This window comes from Argiope bruennichi, chromosome 9 (assembly GCF_947563725.1).
Source record: "Argiope bruennichi chromosome 9, qqArgBrue1.1, whole genome shotgun sequence".
In the NCBI taxonomy this organism is placed as follows: Eukaryota; Metazoa; Arthropoda; class Arachnida; order Araneae; family Araneidae; genus Argiope; species Argiope bruennichi.
In genome coordinates, this window is record NC_079159.1 from 15,953,434 (window position 1) to 15,960,933 (window position 7,500).

Sequence of the window (7,500 nt, forward strand, 5' to 3'; positions counted from 1 at the left end):
AAGTTATCATGTGAGAATATTATTATTTTTAAGTCATTATTTGTCTTAATTAATTTAAGACATTAACCAACTTAAACTGGTTTGAAACAATTACGAGACTTCGCTATAATGATAAATTTTAAACTTTCATTTTCAATTTTTCCAGCTGGCAAGCAAAGTTTAGGAGCTCGACCGATTTTGAGATGAAATAATAGCTATGATGTCATGGTCATACGTCAACATTTTAAAAACTCATCTGCTTTCACAGAAGCATACGTAATAATAAATCAATACTGGTAAAAGCAGGTCAACCTTTTAAAAACGCACCTGCTTTCAGAGAAGCATTCATAATAATAATGCAATACTGGTAAAAGCAGGTAAAAAATTATATGCGATTGAAAGATGATGATGAAAATTGTCAATTATGTTTTATTCATTGCCTACGCAATTTCGAGCTTGAAAACCCCCTGACGAAAACAAAATCATGTTCTCACATGATAAAAACACAATAATTTTTTTGGAAAAGGAGTATTAAAATTGTGTTAATTTAGATACAATTGAATGAATATTTTTAGATAGATACAAACTGTAATGCAAATTAAAAGCATTCATAGCAGTGATTATATTTAGGAGGTTTTTAAATATAAACTTCTAGTATTGCATTATAAAATCTTTTATAAATCATGCGAACATATAGATCAACACGATGTTCAGAATAACTGATCTTAGCATCCAATGAAATTATTATTCCGTTGTAGAATATAGAATTATGATTTTTTTAACAGTAATTGCCTTTGAAGCCTACTGTATGTGTACGATGAAAAGATAAAACTCATTTGAGTTCTTGATTATTTTTGATTAATTAATCATTAATAAACAAATCAAAGCATCTTATTACTGTTTGAGATTAGAAATTGAAGTATTCAGGTTGTGCTTCTATAAAATGAAATTGTAACGAAAAGACATCATTTTTTCCTTCAGATTTAAATATTTGCATATTACTATCGCAAAATAATAATTGTATAATAATTTATTCATTGTTGAAACCTCGTTATACAGTCAAAGTATTTAATGATAATTATTAATAAATTACATGTAAATGGAATAAAAATAGCTTAACATATGAATTTAAAATAGATCAAAAGGGTGCCAAGTAACTTACAACGGCCTTAGAAAAGAGTCAAAATCTCATGGTTTATTTTGATAATTTTTTCTGCAAATATAAACGTCATTTCTTAAGAAAAATAATTCACTTTTACGTTGCTTGAATATAATTAAAAAATATTTTAGAAATCTAATTCTGCGAAGTTAAAAATAAAAATTGTTCCAACCTACGCAAAATCATTTATGGTTTCGATATTTTTACCGCCGACTTTTATAGAATTGTAACATAGCTTGGAATCTGAAACGGCTTCACCTTACGGCATTTGAATCCGCGATAGATTACTTTACTTTTTTACTACCGAAAGTTTTTTTTCCCCAACATTTCTTAGCTGTTTGATTTCTACTGCAATAAAACTCTGGAATATAGAAACTTTTCACATTTATTTTTCTTAACTTTATTTATGAATGCTTCTATTTTTTTTTTTTTTTTTTTGAATTAGCACTGTGTTCATAAAATTTGAACTTACTTTTACATATGCTTATGTAATTGAATGTCTCGAAACTTTGTTATTTCTTTGCTCGGAGTTTTGCGATAATTTTTTTTATTTTCCGCTTTTCTAAATAATCATATATTGCAATACTTAAAAATCTCAGTTATTATTCTTTTGCTTTGCATGTGGATAAAAATAAGAACTTTGGAACTATTATAACGTACTTAAGTTCTTATAATGATATTTAATATTGGTGTTGTTTTTTTTAACTTCCCGTATGTAATCTATACAGAGAGAGAAAGGTGTGTAGTCGTCGAAATATTCGATCCTCATATTTTGACGAATTCCCACATTTCAGACTTCACTGAACCCAAAAATCACATATTTGGAATATATCTGTCTGCCTGAGTTAGATTCCGGTAACTAGAAGACAATTTGTGCGTGGAGAATGAAATTTGCATGTAAATTCAACACCATAATTGCAAACTTTTATCATATTGCCGCATTGAAAATAGGCAATCGACACTCCATGACCGAATGGTCATAGCACTGCTCTCATAATCAAGAGATCATAAGTTCGAATATCGCTAGAGACAATGCGATTCACAGTCTGTGGAAGTATTTAATTCCTTGATTCAACGTTTTCCTTTATTTCATATTCCAGAAGATTCTGGACTTTTCTTTAGTTTACCAGATAAGTGTTCTGGACTTTTCTTACTGTTCTCTAGAAAAGTATTCTGGAACTTTCCCTGCTAGTATAAAAGCAATAGATCTGCCAGTCACTATGTTCTGAGTTCAGAGTTGAGTTAATAAACTGGTTTAACTCTACTTCTTGTGTGTGTCATTGAGTTCTATACTAAAGTACCTACGTGACAATATTTTGAAAGAAATCCAATCACAATCAAGAAATTCAAATAAAAATGAGTACAATATTACAAAACGTAAAGAGATAGATAAAAGTTTTAGCATTTTAAACGCATATTCTTAAGAAATTTTGAATTAAATTTATCGAAGTTGTAACCGTCTGGCGCTTTGTGCTTTTACGTGATAACAAAATCATGGCATCTGGAATGGATGAAATTTGGTATTTTATCCTATTACTTAATTTATAGATCTGAAACAAATTTTAGTTTTCATTGGTCTGGGAAATGGTATCCAAAATGTATCTTATTTTTAGCTTTGCTATGCTATGAAACAATAATCTCTCATATGGGGGGGGCCTCTGAAAATAAAAATGTCAGCACTCTTGCTTCCAGACATTGCCGAAGATACACACTATAAGTATGGAATATTTGGAATGACTGCTTTATTAGAAACTATGCTAGAAAATTTCAATTAGCCTATTTTCTCTTTTTTTATATGAACATTTTCCATGAATAGTTAGGTTTTGTATCACTTAAAAGAATTTAAATTTCTTATTTAGGACCGCTTATCCTTTATACGCGAAATACACGTATTAATTCCCAATAGTCGACAAATCTTGAACTGATCTAATGTCACAAGATTTATTTTTCTGCTTACCAGATGGAAGCGATGTCAAAACACCGATAACACCTAATATACAAGGAAATACAAGGAAAATATTTGTTTAAATTTCCTGTGCCTTTTCTCGCATTATTATTTCGTGTTGCGGAACATTTTGGAATGTCACGTTTCCAACAAGATGAGTATAAAATTATTTTAAAGTGCAAAATGTAACGGTTTGATGCGATTTTACAGCTTCATTCAGTCTGTGTCAATTATTATTATTATTATTTTGAAGAGCTCAACACCAAAGGTCCTGTCACATTCTATGTTACTGGTCAACTGCATGCATTCTTATTGGAACAGTCCGCGAATCCGGTACTTCAAATTAGGCGATGTGTTTCAATAACAGTTTTTGTTTTTATGCTGGATGTTGCTCTTCCATACTTTCTGTTGTGAGAAAAAAAAACTGCTTAGCTGTCTTTTCCGTATAGCTTGCCCTCCCAGATTGCTAGAATTGAATCTTTGCAACTGTGTTAGTGGCGATACTTCATCTGTCACAATCACACTACATCTATCTCCGAATTAAAGGTAGCACAGCACGTCATGTGCGTAACATTCCCTGGCGCAGATTGCTTTAAATACTTGAAAATGCGATTTGACGCTCCCAGATTTAAGTAGATAATGGTAGACATTATATCGAGCATATTTTGTAAACAGGGAGTTGTTACATACTGTAAATTATTGTTATGTTCTCTATGAAGCTATAATATGCAATCTAGTGATGGTTTTAGGAACTATTTTTATTTAGATAAAATTTTCATTATTTCATTATGCCATTAACGAATTTTCATACAATTCTACTTCACATTAAAGGTCACATTTGCGATACAGATATATCTCAAATGTGAACTTTAGTGACTGATACCCTATATTTTTAAGTCACTAGGGTTAAATCTCTAAAACTAATAATTCCGTATATATTATTTCTCGATTTGCAATTTACATTATGCAATATACATCACAACTCTCAGAAACGAATCTAAAATGAAAATGATAAATGTTCTATTTTCTTTATCCTGCCTTATGACTATGTCAGCTAAAAGTTTTAACATAAATAATGTAGAATATGGCGACATTTTACTCGCATTTGTTAATAAAATAAGTTCTTCTAATTTTTGCGAGCAATGGAAAGGTATGAATTTTACATACCCTTTTCATGTCCTATAAAATTTCTTAAATTTGAATTTTCGACATTACCATACTAAAGATCAATATTTTTCGTTGAATAAACTATGTAATATATGTTTGTAAATTCGTACATTTTGGAATTCCCAAATTTCGAAAAAAAAATTTATTAATTATTTGAAATACATACATACAATAAAATGTTTCATAAACTTCACTGCAGACACTTACCAAGCAAAAGGAGAGTCAGAAATAATAGTTGGAAAGTTCTGGCCACCGAGGGCGAAATTCTGATGACATTGATTAACAATCAACTGATTACATTGATTATTTTTAGACGAAATTTGAGTGCTCGAATTAAAAGAACATTATCAAGGTTAAGAGTAAATCAGAGGGAGAACTTTACCCAATAATTTTTGTTATTACTTGGAATGTTTACAAATCTTTCTAGGGGGGGGATACTTATGTAGATTCTATTAATAAAGAGTTTGTAAAATTTATGTTAATCAGTCTTTTCATTTATTACATTTTCCTTTGTGTATTAAAGTAATGGCATTAAAGAGATTCTATAAGAGTTTTCATATTTGATATCTCCAATAAATATTTTTATAGCAGCTTTTACTTAGAAAGTAAATTATGTGTTTATAGCTCATGCTATTATATTAACAAAGTCTTTAGTAACTCAAATTATTATTGTATTTTTTCAGGTTGCTTCGTAATTGAAATATTATCCCTAAGAAGAAACTATTATATTTTGAATATAATATAAAATTCAATTTATATTTCTTTGGCAATAATAAAATACCTTTCAAACGATTATCTTGCTTTTTTTTCTTGTAATAAGAAATAAGCTTGCTGGTAAAAGATGATTACCTTTTTCTTCATGAGTAATAAAATTATAGAGCTAGCAGAAATTCCATCTGTGTTCTAATCAGTAGAGTAATTGATTTCGGAACGTTGAAAAACACTTATCCGCTTCTTCCTCGAGCTTTTTTATTCTAAGCTTGTACTTGAGTCTCGCTGAACTTAGACGTTATATACTCGGATATAATTGAAAATGAAATTTCGATTCAGTTTTATTGTTTATTGTATTTTGTTAGTGTGTGTATTTCGTAAAAAAAATATTTTTGTGATTCATTTATTGAAAATATTTATTTTTATATTATTGTACATTCACTGTGCCATTGAAGGCACCCATAAATACATCTTTCAAGCAATAGTAACTTTTAATTTTTTTTTTTAAAGTTGCATAGGAAAAATTTATCTTCAAATGACAAACGATAAATAACTTTTCACATCTTTCAGAATATTTTTCTACTTCTAACCCATTCACAAATCTTAGGTCAGTTGTATTAACGTCCCATTTTTTGAAGTAACACTAAGGCTATTCTGGGACATATTTTAAGATTTTGATCAGATTACGTAGACAACACATGAGCAATCGCCTTCCTCTATAACCTTCCTCGCCATCCCAACTGGGTAACATTAGTTCCTGTAGTTTTTAACATACATCAAACCCACTTGTATGACGGCTCTTTGATGGATTTGAACCTAGAATTCTTCGGTTCCTAAGCTGAAATCTTACCATGAGGTCCTCATAGTCACATGAAGTATAAATATCTAGTGATGAAACCTTGGTTTCGATGTTGGAGTACTCCGAATTTTAAGCATATTATAATAAAAATCCGTCATGTTTGTGAACCTAATGGTCCACCGTATAGGAAATATTACTCTGATAGTGTAGTGAGAAATATTGAAGAAAATCATGCCTACTAAGATGCGTCCTGTGATGTCATCAAAGTACAGTCGAGGGAATAGGCCAAATTTGTCTTTTAAATTTGTTTATTTATAACATCACAGTCGAACAAAACACACAAAAAAACATTCACAACATATAAACAGTAGGAAATTCATATATTGCAATATTTGTAAGTCCATTCCCACGACTATTATCTTAATCCACAAGATAGAACACCATCACAAGGCATCAATGTCTTTTACTTTCAACACCATATAATACAACAGAACATCACACAGCACAACCCCACGCTGACTCCCGCCGAAAAAATATCCGTCTGCCAAACGTACTACCGGTGTGATGCCATCACATTTTTGATCTACGTCAATATGGTGCTGCCATCTATCTTCTGGCCATTTTCTGGTCAAATTCGTTACAGTTCTTGTCATCTGGTTCAAAATTACAAGATACCGCTCAAAATAGCTCTAGTATGTATTTTTTTTAAAAAAGTGTTACAAACATGTAACAAAACTAAATGGACCAGCCTTTATTGTATCCTACAAGTGGAACTATGCGTGGAAGAAAGATATTCTTCAAAAGATGTGTATGAAGCGCCATTATGCAAGCATAATGAGGGGAACTGAAGAGAGCCATGGCTGCTAAAATTCCAATCTTCTCATCTACCCCGATGTTCAATATTATAAAGCCCCTCAGAAAATAGCCCTCGTGCGTTTCCAAAACAAAATATTAATGTAACAAAACTGAAGGGCTCAGTCTTTATTATATTTGAAAGTAGAATTATGTCAAGAAAAAAGATATGGTGGGTTTCTTGAAACATATTCCTCCTATTAAACATTATTTTCATAAAACTTTAAGTTCAAGATAATGAGACTGAAAATACAGTTGGCAAATAAGGTTTAATTTAAGTTGATGAATAATTAATAAATATAATTTCTATTATAAGTAAAAAATATATGATAATGAAGTTCCTCGTTAATAAAAAAAAGTAATTTTAAAATTAAATCTGATGTTATTTCTTTTGCACTAAATTGCCCTAATTTTTATAATAGTATCCATAATTATATATATATATATATATATATATATATATATATATATATATATATATATATATTATAATAATTTATTTTAAAATTATAGCTCGAACAATATTTCCTACCATGGACATTTGAATATATATATTTAAAAAGAGTTTTATTTTATATAAAAATAAAAATATTGATTATTTTATGACTTTTCTCCAGTTTCTGTTTCATGGTGCTAATCGATTTCACAATTAAGCGGCACAATTAACCTTAAACATCTCCTCTAACCATTCAACAGATCAAATTGAAATGATCATCTGTCAACATTTCAAAGAGGCCTTCTCTCTCTCTCTCATATATATATATATATATATATATATATATATATATATATATATATATATATATAAATCCCACTCTCATTCTTCTAATATACATCTCGTCAAAAAACATTAAATTTCATGTCATTCCACCAATCTAAAAGATTCCT